General features: G+C 34.8%; 1 protein-coding gene and 1 long non-coding RNA gene across 2 annotated transcripts in view; both read left to right on the forward strand.

Moving 5' to 3' along the window:
• LOC140633676 (uncharacterized) overlaps nt 1-12,686 on the forward strand; it is a 28,165-nt gene extending 15,479 nt beyond the window's left edge. The window contains exons 2-3 of the long non-coding RNA XR_012031257.1: nt 4,374-4,412; nt 11,505-12,686. This is a non-coding gene — a long non-coding RNA (uncharacterized lncRNA). The remainder of the gene's footprint in view (nt 1-4,373; nt 4,413-11,504) is intronic.
• Nucleotides 1-18,695, forward strand: part of NDUFAF2 (NADH:ubiquinone oxidoreductase complex assembly factor 2) — a 155,929-nt gene that overhangs the window by 31,912 nt on the left and 105,322 nt on the right. The gene's annotated exons all lie outside the window — the stretch shown is intronic.

Genomic DNA, 18,695 nt, shown 5'->3' on the forward strand with positions numbered 1-18,695 from the left:
AGTCTGAGGCCAAATCAAGAAGAACTCATTGATTATGGTCACAAATTTGATTTTCATTCTCAATATATTTCAAAGCTATTTTAAGCAGGGGGACCTGGGGCACGTGTGTGGCTCAGTTGGTTAAGCATCTGCCTTCATCTCAGGCCATGATCCTGGGTCCTGGAATTGAGCATTGCATCAGGCTTCCTGTTCAATGGGGAGTCTACTTCCCTGTCTCTTTCTCTCTCCCTCTGCTCCTTCCCATTGCTTGTTCTCTCTCTCAAATAAATAAATAAATAAATAAATAAATAAAATCTGAAAAGAAAAGAAGCAGGGATATCTGATTATGATTTATCTTTAAGCTTTTTAATCTTTTAGAAATAGGCTTTTTGTTTTGTAAAATTTGATGTCCAAACTGGAAGTAGGGAATGAGTTATATACTATTTGACTTTTTTGTTTAATTTAGACAAGTAAAAACAAAATAAAATTGATACTGACTACTAATCTCAGTGGTGATAGTGACTTCCATAATGGACTGAGTGTTCCTTGAAGATAGATGTTACATGTAATTTTCTTTGTATCCCCAGTACTTGAGCTTGGTAACTGGCAGTTTTATGGGTGAATAACTATGCCTACCAAAGATCACATAGGGTCTGAGCAATCAGATACCACTGGTCATGGAGACATGATATGCAAAGAGCCGTTTTGAACCAATGACACATATATAAGAACTTAAAGATTTTCTGATATGTATTACCCATATCACTAAACTGAAAATAGTCCAGTTAAGCCCCTATGTCAGCCTCATTCCAGACACTAGAATACTACTCCCATATGGCTATAAAATGTCCTTTGCATCCAGTAGCCTTGTACATTTTATTCTTTTCATTAGAAAACTGTATTTAACACATATTTGATCATTGCTAGGGATATGTCTAGAGAATTTACTAGGGTATAGGTATTACCATCTAGTTAGTTAGCATTTTAATAGAATCATGACCTACTATTCAATTCAGTGATTATTTTGGTCAAAGCATTTGACTCATCAGAGCTTCCAAAAATACTAAAAACACTAATTCTCTCATTTTCAAACAATACAGTAAAAAAAGCTGTCAATCAGTGTTTAGTTCCTAAGGAATTGATGTTTTCATTTTTCATACCTTAATAACTGGTACTACTAAGAGCAGTCTTTGTAAGAAAGATTTATATACATTTTTTAGTTAACTCTAAAATTTGTATGACACTTTATGGCTTTCAGAATACTTCATTCAAACCTTATTCCTCCTAATGTTCAGAATGATTTCTTAAAATCAGAAAAATTACTTAAATTTTAATTTTTTTTAAATTGAACCTTTTTTTCATTACCTGATTCTGAGTAATGAGTATGATTCCACCTTTCTGGAAACATTGTGAGCAGTAAGGGAGTATGTAAAGGGCTTAGTATGTAGCAAGTGACCAATAAATGGTAGTCAGTATGATTATTATCACCTTCATAATTATGATTATCAAACATTTGAGGCACATATTGGCTTGCTGCCTTAGCTAGTAAGTAACACAATCAGCATGTGAATGTGCATCTTTCTAATTCCAGAATTCATGTTAGTCTCTCTACTGTTAACACTTCCATAGAGGCAAATCATATTATAAACTCTGTAAAGGGGCAGCCCTGGGAGACCCGGGATCCTGGAGACCCGGGATCAAGTCCCACATCAGGCTCCTTGCATGGAGCTTGCTTCTCCCTCTGCATGTGTCTCTGCCTCTCTCTGTGTGTGTCTCTCGTGAATAAATAAATAAAATCTTTTAAATAAATAAACAAACAAACTGTAAAGAAAATAGCCATGAAAATAGCATTGAAAGATGGGTTGCATTTGTAACATATAATATTTTTTATGTGAACTGTTTTCCGTGTTTCTCATCAGTTTTTCCAATTTTATTACTTATTTTTCTAAGTGTATTTTCTGTCTGACCTTCTAGAAAACTAAGAAAAATTAACATGTTTTTACAGATAGCAGAGGTATTTATATATGCTTTTATTTGATGACACCTTAAGTTTGTATGGTGCTTTCTAGCCTTTGGAATACTTCCTTTAGCCTTATTCCTCTTGATGTTCAAAACAACCTCTCAAGATCTTAGAAAAATTGCCAAATTCACTGAGCCTTGTTTCATTATCTATAAAATGTGGATGATTCCACCTATCTTAAAGCTGTGTCTTTATACATTATAATTTCTAGGTATCATATTTATCTTTTACTCTGGTTTTTACTGGTTATCTGTGTCTATTATCATTATCATTGTGGCTTATAGTAAATCCTTATATTTTGTTAATAGTTTCTAGCAGTTCAGATTTATTTTATTTAAACCAATGTTTTTTCAAGATCTGTTTATTTGGGGCACCTAGATGGCTCAGTTGGTTAAGCATCTGCGGGGTCCTGGGATTGAGCCCCATGTTGGGCCCCCTGCTCAGCAGGAAGCCTGCTTCTCCATCTCCACACTTGATCTTAGCCAAAAGGCCAAGAAGCGATGCTTTTCCATCTCCTTTTGTGCATCCCCCCCACCCCTCATGCTCTCTCTCTCTCTCTTTGTCTTTCTCAAATAAATAAAATCCTTTAAAAAATATTTATTTTAGATAGAAACAGAGAGAGCAAATGAGCATGGGGGGAGGGGCAGAGGGAGAGGGAGAGAGAGAATCCTCAAGCAGACTCCCCACTGAGCATGGAGCCCAGCACAGGGCTTGATCTCATGACCTATGAGCCAAAACCAGACTCTTAACTAACTGAGCCACCCAGGCACCCTTAGATTGTGATATATTTTTGGGTGTTATAATATAGTTGTATTCTGAAGCCAATAAATTTGGGGAACAATTTGTTCAATAGGGTTACTTAAATTATCTAGCAAAATGCAGAATTTCTTGAAGCTTTTTACTGCCATTGCACACTGGGAATCTCCAAGAGGGAAGTTTGTGTAAAGTGGGCAGGATATATATATATATATATATATATATATATATATATATATATATATATATATTCCCCTCAACTAATTTAACCAAAGAGTCCTTTCCCTCTGTCCATAGAGATTAATTTTTTTGAAATAAAGATATCTACAGCAATGATTATCTGAAAACTCTGGACCTATTATATCAGTATTTGTTAGGGTGCTTTAAATTCCAAGATTCCTAGGTCATCCCTCTGTCTTCTTAAACAAAATTTTGGGGAAGTGGTATAAAACATCTCTTAGTTTTTCTTTTCCCATCTCATCAACAGTTGAGCTAATTGGAGCTCTGTTCTTAACTATCTACTAGTCTTACTATACATCATCTTAAAATTCTGGCATTCACTCCCATGCTGTAAGTGCTCCATTGCTCTGAAACATACTCAGTTCATTCCTCCTATTTTCTCATTCTAGATGCTTAGAAATAATAGGTTTTTTAACAACTCCAATCAGATGTTTCATGAGACCTCAGACTTCCCATGGTAAAACTGAAACTAATTATTCCCTTCTTCAAAAGAAAAAAAAAATGAGAAAACCCCTTCTGCTTCTTTCATGAACCTTGTGTTAGTAAGTGAGGCCTATCCCGGACCTAGATGTTCAAATCAGAAACCTAAGAATCAGGCATAACTCTGCTACCTTACTCCCAATATCCCCTTCAGTTACAAACCAATTATATTTTCTGATTGGCTCTTGAATCCTTCCAGTTCTATCACTAATACCTCTAACCTAGTCTAGCCCTCTGTCCCTTCTCTCATAAACTGCAATTGCCTTTTGATTTTCTACCTCTAACCTTGTTCTTCTCTAATCCCAGCTCCATACTACAGTCTTTCTGATATTTCCAAGCTTCAAATGTATCACTGTGTTTTAATTGGTGACTTCATACCACCCTTAGGATTAAATCCAACCTGCCTGGTTTAAGAGGCATGTCCTAGGATCAGGGCCCTGCCTCCCTGATGAGCATTAGCTCATGCCACTCGTTCCCTTGCTCTCTGATTTCTACACTTGAAATTTTTGCATTCCTTCTCTGTGGATCATGCCAAGCCTTTAGACATGTTTCTCTTGCCTCTCACTGCCTTCCTCCCCTTCTGTCCTTTCTCCTTCTACACTTTCCATCTAGTTGACTACTCATTGTTTACTTTCTGTTCAAATACATGTTCCCCAAGGAGATCTTCCTTACTTTCTAGATCAGGTAAGAATCTTATGCTGTATCTTTTTTGTATTTCCCTCACCACTCTTCATTGTTATCACCTATTTTGTTATAGTGATTGCTTTTCATTATAGTTGATACTGCTATTTACCTTCCGTATACATTGATCCCTTCTTTCTTAGAGCAAAAGCTCTCATTTTTAACTGGGCACATTGCTACACAGCAAACAACTACATTCTCTCTTTTCCTTTTACAGACAAGTTTGGCCTTGTGATGAAGTCTTGAGAAATGAGATGTAAGTTGAATGTAACTTAAAGGGAAGATGCCCCCCGCCCTTTCTTTTTCCATTGACTAACATGTGAATGTGCTGACTGGCCCCTTGAGTAGCCATACTGCATCATGAGATGGCACTGAAGACAAAAGAGCAGCCACATAGAAGAGGCCTGACCTCCTTATGACTGCACTTTATTACCATCATCAGCCCTGGACTCCTGGCTTCCACGTTGACTTTGTGTGAGAGAAAAATATGCTCCATCTTGTGTAAGCTAGTGTTATTTACTTAACTTCTGTATGTGTTTTTACTCTCTGATATAGCTATTCTTCACATGAACTTCTTGTATTTGGATAGTTCTGTACCTTATAAGCCTTACTAAGAGGCAGAGCCCTTTTACAGTAGGAGAGCTTTGTACTCACCGCTACAGCTTCCCTCATAGCTGGACTATGGATGTATGACCATGATTCAACCAGTGCAAAGCATTTTCCCCACTTTTGAATGTATGAATAAGTGATGCCAACAAATAGAGACAGCAGCAAATCCTTGCTGGTAATGGTCATGGTTAGATAGGACTTTTGGAGGCAAGTAGCAATAGACCATTCAGGCTGGAGGTGCCATCTCTTGTTTAGTATCAGTGAGATAGGTACTGCCAATTGTCACAGTTAATGCTTGCTGGTGGCAGCCTGGAGGTCTTTTTCACTGGACTAGTTCCGTGACATCACTTTCTCTGGTTTCTTCCCTCATTACAGAGTTTTTGAGCCCATTTCTTCAGCTTCCCAGCAATTCTGTGAACTATCTAACATTTTCTTTCAGGTTTAAGTAAAGGTTTATATTGCATGTTAATATCCTTGACTGAAGGAGTCATGATTCGTCTTTCCTAGTGGATTGTAAATGCTGTGACAGCAGTCTTCACATCAGCATATCCTCACAGTACCTACCATCTCAATATATCCCAGCTTACTTCCTGGCATATTAAATTGGTGCTCAGGATTTTTTTTTTTTTTTTAATAAATGAGGAATCCATGCCTCTGATCTTAACTTTCTTACTACCCTAGCAATTTCACTTTAGCTCCATTAATCGACTGAAATCACTATTTGTCAGAAGACTTCGGGTATTCTATTTTGCAAATCCATTGGATACTTTTTTCACTCTAGCTTGATTAACTTCTTTAAAGACTTGATCACAGTATTCCTTGCTGGTTCTCATTTATCCTTCTGACTATTTTTCTTCAGGTTTCTGAAGCTATTTCTTTTTATCTGCCAGCTCTTATATCCTGTGGTTCCCCTAGAATTCTTTCTTGAGCTCACCTACTTCTATGGAATCAATTACTATACCTGATGATGATGATTTCCAAACCTTAACCTTTTGAGCTTCAAACACTATATCCATCTGCCTATTCAGGATCTCTCTGTTTGGGTGTCCCACAAACTTCTCAAATCCAATGTGCCCTACATGTCTGAAATTAAACAAATGTTGTTGTACCTCCTTTGTAGATGGGTATTATAGATACGGTTATTATCTAAATCATTTGTTTAATCTAATTCTCAGCAAATTAGTTGAAATTAAGTTAATATGCATGTATAAATTCACAGTTAAAATTTGTTCTCAGATTTTTTCCTTAGCCTAGTACTTTCTATTTTTATATTATTGTACAAATAAGACTGTTTATAACTTCCAAAATTCTATTTAGTACCAGGACTTTAATATTGAATATAGACACAAAAATAATATATATTAATATTGCATGTTGAATAGACATAAGTTGTAGAATACATTTGCCATCTGTATTTGTCTACCTTGATAAATCATTTTAATTACATTTAAGCAATTTTAATTAACCATTTTTATTTAATAGAACTTTAAGATACTTATTCTACTTTGAAAAGATTTAGTTTTCAGAAAAATGTGATACAAAACATAAAAAGAAATGGAACATAATTGAAAAAATAGTCAAACTTAGTCATATTTATTTTTTATGTTAAAATTTCACCTATAATATGGCTTAATTCATTTTGACATTTTCAATTAAGTGTTTTGAAAGTCATAACAGTAATTTGCTTTAACCAAATTTGTATTTTCCTTGAATTCTCTGAGTAACAATTTTGTAAATAGTGTGACAGGGCAGTTTCAGTTAGAAGCTTCTTCAGCAATTCAGTTACCTTGTAAGAAAAACATCTTCATACTGGAAAATTATTAAGCTGCATAAACAAATAAAAATTGGTTGTTAATGTTACAAACATTCACACAGGGAAGTTGTTAAAATTATTGAAATTTACTAGGTAGCTTTTTATAATTAATAACCCAGGAAAATAACTAATGCATAAAAATATGTTAGTGTAATTTCATTCATTTGAAACCCTTAAGCTTAATTAGATTTTTTTCAAACATTTAATTTATGGAAGAACAATAGTGTTTTTGGATTTTAATTTTGTTTAATGACTTTTGTTCAAAGGTACATAAAAAGAAATTTTTCCCTTTATAATAATTTCTTTCAACTCTCTTAAAATAAGTTATTCTAAGAGTTCCCTTTGTTGATATATTGATATAATGCTGTGTGCCTTGTAACTTGGATTATATTAAAACTAATGGATTTATTTCTAACTGGTCTAACTAGTTATTCTTTTCTATTGTAAATCTCCTTGAATATTTGAAGATTCTGAATGAAGCCAGTTTTTAAATTCATTGCTGTGAATATCATGACATTGAATATCCTTGTATAGTCGTGTATTCTATGGACTGTTGCTTGTACATCACCCAGTGAAGGTATCTTTTGTTCTTGATTGTTCCCAAGTGTATCTCCTCCTTTTGTAGAATTAGGATTTCATGAGGGTAAAATCAGCATTCACAGGAGTAGTTTAAAGAAAATAAAATCCGGGCAGCCCGGGTAGCTCAGCAGTTTAGCGCCTGCCTTCGGCCCAGGGCGTGATCCTGGAGACCCGGGATTGAGTCCCACGTCGGGCTCCCTGCATGGAGCCTGCTTCTCTCTGCCTATGTCTCTTCCTCTGTGTGTCTCTCATGAATAAATAAATAAAATCTTAAAAAAAAAAAAAAGAAAACTAGAAATTTGAAAATATACCTAGAAGTTTCTATGCTATTTGTATAATTTATATGTATGTCATGTACAAAGCATCTTTATTAGGTATTCTGTTTTATACACCTGACTTTGCGACCCTTGCAAATGGAGATTGGTCAATTTGATTGTAGGCCATTTTTCAATCTTTATTTGGCGCAATTGTCATTCTTAATTGAGTCTATTTTGGAAATGTCAAAGCTGATATACTTCCTACCACTGTTAATTACCCATATAACAGAACTTAGGTTTTATCAGTTTTAGGGTAATGTTAAACATCTACAGGGAGAACTTTTTTTTGCATGTGTTTTATATTTATTGAACATCCATGATATAGATATTAAATAAGACTACAGGGACTCCTAGGTGGCTCACTGGTTGAGCATCTGCCTTTGGCCCCGGGACATGCTCCCAGGATCCTGGGATCAAGTCCTGCATTGGACTCTCTATAGGGAGCCTGCTTCTCTGTCTATGTCTCTGCTTCTCTCCCTGTATTTCTCATGAATAAATAAATAAAATCTTTAAAAATAAATAAATAAGACTGCAGATTCTTTGTCTTGAGTTTCTTGTTCATTACCTACTGAAACCAAATTGAAGTAAAAGAGAAGAACTATATCACATACAAGGCTGTTTTTTTAAAAAATATTCATATATATATAATATTTTGTTTATATTTTATATATATATATGTATATATATAATTTTATATATAGGTATCAAAAGAGAGTGAGAGAGAGCACCAGCAGGGGCGAGGGGCTGAGGGAGAGGGAGAAGCAGACTCCCCGCTAAGCAGGGAGCCCACCATGGGGTTCAATCCCAGGACCTTGGGATCATGACCAGAGCTGAAGGCAGATGTTTAACTGATTGAGCCACCCAGGTGCCCCAAACAAGGCTGATTTTTAGGACATTTTCTGACTTTGTTCTACATAAATATGCTCAGGTGTGAACTTGACGTATGTAATTACTAATGATAGAATTTTTTTTTAAAATTGACTGAACCAATATATACTTACCTGACATTTTTACTTTTAATGACTTTAAAATGTTACTAAATATGACACCCAATTTCTTGTATTTCTATATTTAACAGGAGAGTCATGGAAACAAGATGATTATTTAATTTTTTTTTGCCTTCTCAGGTAACTTGGAAATCTTTCCACATTACCATACAGCAAATTCTACATGTCAGACTAGCAGTCAGTGTGCTATAAATTTCTAAGCTTTATTTAAAAGATTTAAAATCTGAGGGGTTAAACAACTACAGTAACTATGGATTATATTTTAATAATTAAATATATCGCTAACAGTACTTTTTTTAATGATTCATACAAAGGTAAAAATAATTCACTTTGGGGATTCAATAAGGTTCTCTTTTTTACACTGAGGTAGAAAAATACAGGGGCACTTGAGTTGCTCAGTCAGTTAAGCGTCTGACTCGTGGTTTTGACTCAGGTCATGATCCGGTCGGGATCTAGCTCTGCACTCAGTATGGAATCTGTTTGAGATTTCTCTCTCCCTCTCTCTCTGCCCCTCCTTCAACATGTGCGCTCTCTCTCTCTCTCTCTCTCGTAAATAAATAAAATCTTTTTTAAAAGGTAGAAAAAGACAAAAGGCAGCAAAGGTAGAGAGTGAGATGTTACGCAGGTTGGAGAAGGAAAAGTCTAGAATTACATAACTATCTTTTGGGGGAAAAGAACCGATTTCAACAGAATTCTGATTGCTGTGGTTGCATGCATATTGAAATTATATAATGACATTTCTGGTAGGTGGCAGCCAAGTAGCATGAAAGCTAGAAGCAAATAACTATGTGGTGGGAAAACTATAGATTAACTGTCAGGAGGGAGTTTGAAGCTTTGTTCTTTTTTGGCTCATTTTGCATTCTGCCACATTGAAACATTCTGTCTTGATGTGTGGTGTATTTCTTATGGTGGAGATAAATGTTTCAACCGTTACCATGGTTTCCCCAGCTATCATGGTAGGAGTCTCTGGGACATTTCTTACCCCAAAGCCAAAGGATCCCAAGACAAATGTTATTTTGATTTTTAATCATCTAAATATCACCTATGTGGCTGAAGCTTACAGTTTTAGATTTGAACAGTGACTTATGAGCCCATATTGTAATAAGGGGGTTTGAGTTTAGGGGCCAATATTGTGTTGGAAAGGTAAAGAATGATGTTGGCTCTTAGCTGTATGTCTTTTAAAAAGTTGGTAGGTTGCCTGTGCCTGGATAGCCTGTACCTCTTAGTACACCTCTAATGTATCTGGGATGTCTAGCACCTGAGTGCCTGGCCACTCTTGATAAGAGTCAGGATTATCCCAAAGAAAGTACTTAATTTTCTCCTCTATGTCCCCCTTTTGTTGTTTAGAGATCAATATTTGCCTTAGATCATCAGTATCTTTTCTCTATTTGTAGCCCTTCCTTTTTTACTTTTCAGTAAGGTGTAGGGTGTATGAAATAACCTATAATAAAATAGTAGGTTCACTAAGAATTGATTATGTCCTAATAAACTTAATTTGGAATAGCACAAATTCATATTAATGTTATATTGACAGTGTGTTTTGGGGCAAAATAAAAACCTCATACCCAGAGAGTTAAACTTGGGAGTCCTTTCTGTATGAACATAATATAAAATAAAAATCTTTGTAGAAATTTTGAATTAAAATGTAATTGAATAGATTATTGATTTGTATTTTCTTTGAGCATATTGGAAATTTGTTATGATTGACTTTTGCTAAAGCAAAAACTGTAGAATTTCTTAGACTAAAATAGATGTGTGATTTTATGTGAAGTTTCAGAAACAGCCATAGTATTTACAGGGTTTTCAGGGGTGTACTGGAGCAAGCTTTCATTGGCTTATGAAAGGGATTTTAACATTTTAGGAATTTCACATGCTGGTTCAATACAAACTTATTCAAAATTAAATCATATGAACTTATAATTAACTTATATTAAAAACAAATACTCAAAATTCATTACTAACTAATTGACTACGGTTTACTATTTTCTATGCTCCTGATATTATTTATGCCTGTTGTATCTATATGGTTGAAATCCTATACAGTGGTGGGCTACTGTGCATCTCTTCCTAAGTCTGCTTTCAGTGATATCATGTTAGTGGCTTGAACTTGGTCATGGTGGAGTATTAATTCCAGAGAAATTGACAAATGCTACACATGAGGGCTTGATATATTATTTTATTGATTGCACTTAAAGTGATGGAGAAAATTTTAATAATGCACATTGTATCTATAGTCACTGTATTTTGAATGGCACAAAAATTGAGGAAATATTCTTTCAAGATTCAAAAACTATAATCCAGTCAACATTCATGGAATTACACTCAGAGAGCCAGTTGATAAACATTTACCAGCAGACTGCAGGTTTAAATTCATCAAACCTCATTAATTTTTTTGTTAAATCAGGATTTAACCTAAGTGCTTTAAATTAAGGTTACATAAGTAGCAATAAAATGTATTTTTATTAATCCAGTATCAGTTGCTTACCAGAACATGAGATATACTTATGCATTTATAAAAAGAAAACTACCTTTTTTTCTTAAATTTTATTTACAATAAAAGCTAACTTGTAGTTTTTTTTAATTTTAATATCCTGTCAGCCTCTCGTTGTTCTTAGTAGAAGTTCTCTAAATGACTGATCAGAGTAACAGAAACCTTAAAAACAATGACATCAAAAACATAAGCTGTGTGCTAGAGATTGTGATTCCTTCGATTTTTGGATGGCTTAAGAACCAGCATTTTATCAATCTTCCCTGTTGGTACTAATCATCAGCCAGGCCTAAGAATTACTGTATGACATAATTTCCAGTGCCTTTTGGAATACTTTAAGACCTTTTACTTGGAACAAGTAAAATAAAAAAGAAGGAACTTCAGCAAACTACATGGTGTTTATCTATTGAGTTTAATGACACTATTGCATATCTCATGTTGTCTGGTTAGAATATCATGAGCAGTATACTGTGAAAGTATTTTTAGTTCATCACTAAGTTTTTTTTTTAATATACATTTTTTTTTTATTTTTAAGGAATCTCTTCACCCAATGTGGGACTCAAACCAACAATTCCAAGATCGAAAGTCATGTGCTCCACTGACTAAGCCAGCCAAGTTCCCCTAATTTGTCACTAAATTTTATCCAAAGAAAGTATCAATACAAATGAAAAGAGTATGAAGATTGGTTTTCTTGTCCTGACTCTGTAACTTTAGGGTTTGGTTACCTTGCCTGTGTAATTCTCTTTCCCTTAAAAAGTCTCCATTTTCTCATCCATAAAATAAGGAGATTATACTACATAATCTTTAAGGTGGAAAAGATGATTGATCAAAACATTACCTTTCCTTCATAGAGATTTATTTTTCACTGCTGTTTATGAGTCCTCTTAGTTACCTAATCCCACAAAGAAAATTGCAATGATTGTAGTTGATCTCTTTTACTCGTTTCTTTCTCTGTGCAATGGGGATAATGATAGTACCTGTCCTCATACTGTTATTTTTGGAGATCCAGGAAGTAAATTTGATAGTGTTTAAGAGAATTTCTGGGACAAAGTTCGAGCTGTATAAATATTAGCTGCTATTCTATTCTCATCCCCTTTACCCCACCTTTTTCTTACGTCCACTTTCTTCCTTACCCTACCTTGCTCTTCCTTTTGTCTCTTTTCTTTCCCCGGAGGGTTGATGGTGAAGGTATACCCAGTTCCTACCAAACGGCCACCATTTTTCTTCTGAACAAGTAGAATAGCAGTACACTTCAGTAAGTTTATAGGTGTTTACTTCAGTAAGTTTAAAGGTGCAATACACTTTAGTAAGTTTATAGCAAATTAAGAAGAGCTTTAAAGTCTCTTAGATGCCTTTTTCCAGCAACAAGACAGACTAAAACCTCAAAAAGTCTCCTGCTACAAAAATTCAGTAGTGCTGAATAAAATATAACTTCTTAAAAAAAGTCTGCCTTATCTATCAAGAGAGTAAGGAAAATACCAGAGAGGATACCGACACCAATGTTTTTTTTGTTTTGTTTTGTTTTTGTTGTTTTTTTAATAAACGATTTTTACATATCTTAAATGAGGTTGGCTTTTTCTCCTTTCTTGAACTGACCTCCTCTGATTTTGTTATCAGATTATGCTAGCCTCTTAAAAAGAACGGAGGCATTTTCCTCTTTCTGTGTTCTCTTGAATAGATTGTAAAATGGATTATCTATCCCTGTGCATCCTGGAAAATGTACTTGGTAGACTTTTGGGGCTCAGTGGTGTTTTTTGCAGTAAGATTTTTGACTATTAATTCAATTTCTTTGATAGTTGCAGCTTCTATTTAGTATCTCTAGTTCTTCTTTGATCCATTTTTATAATTTCTGTGTGTTGGGAAAATGTTTGGCTTAAATTTTCACCTTTATTGACATAAAATTGTTCATAGTATTCTGATACTTCTACATATATTTGTAGATTTTCAATATTGTTTATACTAGCCTTTTAAAACTTTTTTTAAAGTATTTTTTTAATTATTTTTTTAAGATTTTATTTATTTATTCATAGAGACAGAGAGAGAGAGAGAGAGGCAGAGACACAGGCAGAGGAAGAAGCAGGCATCATACAGAGAGCCTGACGTGGGACTCAATCCAGGGTCTCCAGGATCATGCCCTGGGCTGCAGGCGGTGCTAAACTGCTGCGCCACCGGGGCTGCCCTAGCCTTTTAAAACTTAACCAACAGGGGCACCTGATGGCTTGGTCAGTTAAGCCTCTGATTCTCTTTTTCTTTTTAAGTGACTTTTTTTTTTTTTTGCATTTTTAAAATTTAAATTCAATTTGCCAACATATTGTATAACACCCAGTGCTGATTCCATCAAGTGCTCTCCTCGTTGCCCATCGCCCAGTTACCCCATCCCCCCATCCACCTCCCCTTCCACAACACTTCGGTTCCTACAGTTAGGAGTCTCTCATGGTTTGTTTCCCTCCTAATTTTTCCCACTCAGTTCCCCTCCTTTCTCTTATAATCTCTTTCACTACTTCTTATATTCCATATATGAGTGAAACCATATGATGATTTTCCATCTCCAATTGACTTATTTCACTCAGCATAATACCCTCCAGTTGCATCTACGTTGAAGCAAATGTTGGGTATTCATCTCTTCTGATGGCTGAGTAATATTCCTTTGTATATATATGCACCACATCTTCTTTCTCAGGGTCAGGAGATTGACTCCTACATCATGCTCAGAGTCGGCTTGTACCTCTCCCTCTGTTGGCTCTCACTCATGCTCTCTCCCTAAATAAATAAATAGATAAATAAAATCTTTAAAACTTAACCAATTAATAAGAAAGATCCAGCTTTTAATTTTGTAGTTTCTTCTTATTCTATTTCATTAAACATTAATTCTCCTCTTGTTATTTCATGTATTTTGCTTTCTTTTGTTTTTCCCTCCTATTGGTATTGTTTTCAGAATTAATTAAATTAAATGTTAATTAACTTTTAGTGTTCTTTCCTGATATTTGGGATAGATTTTTTTCCCCACAAATAATAATTAGGATACTTCTCTCAGTACTTCATATATTGGATCTGATAAAGTTTTAACTACCTTATAATTTCCACTATAAATTCTTCTTTGACCTATGAATTATTTTGAGCTTTTTAAAGAATTCCTAAATATATTAGGAAACTTGGTTTGGTATTCCTTCTATGAATTTTCTTATTTCTAACTTTATGGCAAGTATAGTTTCCTATACCTGTTGTAATAAATTACCACAAATTTAGTGACTTAAAACAAATTTATTATTTTATAGTTCTTAGTGTCAGGTCCAGAATTATTCTCTCTGGGCTAAAATCAAGGTGTTAGGCTTTGTTCCTTTTAGAAGATCTAGAGGAGAATCTGTTTTCTTCTGTTTTCTAGCTTCTAGTGACCACTTGTGTTTCTTGACTTGTGACTCCTTCCTCCATCTTCAGGTCTCTTTGGCTCTCAAACCTCTGCTTCTATGTGCAGATGGCAAATAGACATGAAAAGATGCTCAACACATCGGGCTCCCTGCATGGAGCCTGCTTCTCTCCCTCTGCCTATGTCTCTGCCTCTGTGTGTGTGTGTGTCTCTCATGAATAAATAAATAAAAATCTTTAAAAAAAAAAAAAAAAGAAAAGATACTCAACATTACTCACCGTTGGGGAAATACAAATCAAAGGTATAATGAGATACTACCTCATACCAGTCAGAATGGCTAAAATAAAAAACACAGGAAACAACAGGTGTTGGTGAGGATGTGAAGAAAGGAGAAACTTCCACATTGTTGGCAGGAATGCAAACTGATGCATCCACTCTGGAAAACAGTATGGAGGTTCCTCAAAAAGTTAAAAACATAACTACCCTGTGATGGGGTAATTGCACTACTAGGTATTTAGCCAAAGGATACAAAAATACTGATTCCAAGGGATACACGAACCCTGATGTTTATAGCAGCATTATCAACAATAGCCAAATTATGGAAAGAACTCAAATGTCCCTTGACTGATGAATTGGATAAAGAAGATGTGGTATCTATATGCAATGATATATTGCTCAGCCATTAAAAAAGTGAATGAAATCTTGGCATTAGCCATGACATGAATGGAGCTAGAAAACATGTTAAGTGAAAAATAAGTCAGAGAAAGAAATACCATATGATTTCACTCATATGTGAAATTTATGAAACAAAACAAATGATCATAAGGGAAAGAGAGAGGCAAACCAAGAAACAGACTCTTCACTGTAGAGAACAAACTTAGGGTTACCAGAAAGGAGGTGGGTGGAAGGATGATGGTTAAATAGGTGATGGAGATTAAGGAGTGCATTTGTGATAAGTACCAGACATTGTATGGATTTGTCGAATCACTGAATTGTATACCTGAGACTAATATTACACTGTATGTTAACTAACTAGAATTTATGTAAAACTTAGAAGAAAAAAAACCCTCTAAAACCTGTGGATTTTTAAAACATTCTGAGAGTATTCAGCCCTTTGAGAGATGAGTATAATCTTTTTATTATTTATTATTTCAAATTTTATGATATATTTGGACTTATTTCTATCACTTTATTCACATTTTCTCTTAATCATACTTTTACCTTTTTCTATCTCTACCAGTTCTGATTGATAAACTTATAACCCCTTCCCTAGCCTTCTGTAACCCCTTTACTGTTTTCAGCATTATATGTTGTTTCTCTTCCTCCTTCTCTTGCTCTTTTTTTGCTGATTGCTTTTTAGAATCCTCTGTCTTTGATTTCTGTGTTTTCATTGCAGTTTATATAGCTATAGGTTTTTTAATTTTTCCTGATTTTTGTTTTTCCTGCATCTGGGAAAGGGTTCCTGTGGCTCATCAGTTTTGGAAAACTATCTGCTATTACTATCTTTTCAAATATTGTGCCTTTACCCCTTCTTTCCGTTTCCTTCTGGAATGTCTATTAGTAGAGATATAGATTGTCGGGCAGCCCTGGTGACTTAGCGGTTTAGCGCTGCCTTCAGCCCAGGGCGTGATCCTGGAGACCCGGGATCGAGTCCCACATCAGGCTCCCTGTATGGAGTCTGCTTCTGTCTCTGCCTCTCTCTCTGTCTCTGTGTCTCTCATGAATAAATAAATAAAATCTTAAAAAAAAAAGAAATAAAAAAAAAGAGAGATATAGGTCATTCTCTCCATATCCCTTGAGGTTTTCTTTTATTCCTCAGTGACTATTGAGTTTCTCTTTGGTTCTTTTATTTTTTAATTTAATTTAATTTTTTAGATTTTTTAATTTATTCATGAGAGACACAGAGAGGGAAGCAGAGTCCTAGGCAGAGGGAGAAGCAGGCTACCTGCAGGGAGCCTGATGCAGGACTTGATCCCAGGACCCTGGGATCATGGCCTGAGCCACAGGCAGTTGCTCAACCACTGAGTCACCCAGGTGCCCCTGTCTTTAGTTCTTTTAAGAATATTTTAGTTCATATATCATATGACCACGTTTTACATTGTGACTTCTTTTTCTCCTTTTTAAAATCTTGTGGCTATAGCCACTTTCAGATTACTGTATTTGTAAGTTTCTGGAGGCTAATTTGTTTATTGCATCAGCTAAAACTCTCCCCTCATGGTGACTTCTTGGAAGTTGTCACTTTTTTATTATGAACTTCTCTTTGGTAGGGATTATTCCCTCTCTGGCAGTCCAATGTAGTATGTGATTATTCTTCCAGGGCTATTTACATTTATGTCTTCTGGGTCCTTAAGGATTTCAGAGGTCCAGTCAGATTTTATCTTATTTTTAAATTTATGATGTTCACATCATGTAAACTGTATAAATTTGAAAACTTCATATATATAGGATACTCCTCTAGAATTATTTTTTACTGGTGAGATTTCTCCAATCCCATTCCAGTCCTTAAACGAATGATTGCCTTCTTTGCTCCTTTGCAGAGTTTTTGGGCACAGTTTTTCTACTTTTACTTTTTCATTAGTAGCTCGTTTCTCTGGTACTGTGAGTTTTATACAGATGCTCACCAGCTAAAGGTGTGGTTTTTCCCAGATAAGGGATTTTAAAATTATACTTCCATGGCCTCAGCCCTTAGGGCCTAGAGATGGTTCTGAAACCATATGTATTGCCATTGTCAAGCTCAAGCTTAGGGTTCTGGCTTTGATGTCTGTTTGTTTCTAGCACTTGAAGAATTTTCCTTTTAAAAAGATTAGCAATGTATTATTTTTAAAGGTATTTTATCTATCATTTCTATATGTCTATAGCAGAAACAAAGCTTAGAAACTAGGACTCTTTTGGAAAGCTTCTATACTGCTCATGAGATAATAGTCTCTCTTAGTACTCTCCTAAATTTGTCCTCCTTTAATGTACCCATGTATAGCACTTATTTCACTAAGTTTTAAAAAATTATTTTCTTTGCTCTCAACTAGTCTACTTTCCTGAGGTAAAGGTCTGTGTTCTGTACAGTTTTGTTTCCCTATGGCCTCGTTAAAACTACCTGATATATAGGAGATACTCAAAAAATGTTTGTTGAATGAATTATTGTCATTTCATGACTTTTTTTTCCCCCAAGATTTTATTTATTTATTCATGAGAAACAGAGAGAGAAGCAGAGGGAGAAGCAGGCTCCCTGTGGGAAGCCTGATATGGGACTTGATCCCAGGACTCTGGGATCATGACCTGAGCCAAAGGCAGATGCTCAACCAACCACTGAGCCACCCAGGTACCCCTCATGACTTGTTTTACAAACCATCTGTAAGGTTTGCTTAGTACAGTGTGCTGGTGAATTTTTAAATAGCATTCAGAATTATTTTGTAAGCAACATTAATGAAAAGATGTTTGTAAGAACAAGAATGCAAGTCACTTAGTTTCTTAAGGTATCCTTTTTAACACAATAGTTTTGCTTATTTAGTTATAAAATTACCATAGGCTTCATAAAAGTGCTTTATTTAAAAGCAGTTCTGTTGGCTATTCAGTTAAAGGTGATTCTTTGGTGAAAAAATTAACTAAGTTTTAAGTATGATGAAAAATGCCTAGTCTAGCTGCTGTAATTTTTTTGTTTCAATATTTTTACTTTTGGCGATACTTAATGAAAATCTATCTCATTTAACTTGAGTTACTAGTAATTATTTTGTGGCTGCATTTCATTTATATACTGTCTTGACATTATATATAGAAATATTAATTTTATAAAAGCTCTTAGCATTATTCACCCCCAAATACAAAATGAATAAGTAATTAATCAGATAACCATATAGAACAAGTAAGTCTCTTAGAGCAAAAGTCTTTTAAAAACATATCAAATATATTACTGGTTTTTATATCCTAATTTTCTTATAATTGTGTTGAAAATGTAATTGTTTAATTTGGAGGAAATATTTTCTTCCATGGGTTTAAAAATTTAACTCTTTAAATGGCATGAAGGGGATAAGAAGAGAAAATTACTTATTTCAGTCTGATAGGCAATGTATCTAGGCTAGCACTATTTTACTGCAGCTGAAATTCAAACATGAGGAAATTGCAGAAATTTACAATTCAATGTGTGTTTCATCAGGGAGAAATCCACAGATTGTTTTGACACTCAGTTAGAAATTCAGCATGAAGATGGACGTCTCATGAAATTTGCAGCTGCTGATTGAATTTATATTTCCATAAAGGCCATCAACAGTAGCAGCCTGCAGGGGAAGAGGGGGGAAAAATGACAAAAATCGTGAGGCTAGCATTTTTCCTCAGCGTTATAGTGGCAAATTACTGGTAATAAGGGTTTAC

Source organism: Canis lupus, chromosome 5, assembly GCF_048164855.1.
Source record: "Canis lupus baileyi chromosome 5, mCanLup2.hap1, whole genome shotgun sequence".
NCBI classification, from domain to species: Eukaryota; Metazoa; Chordata; class Mammalia; order Carnivora; family Canidae; genus Canis; species Canis lupus.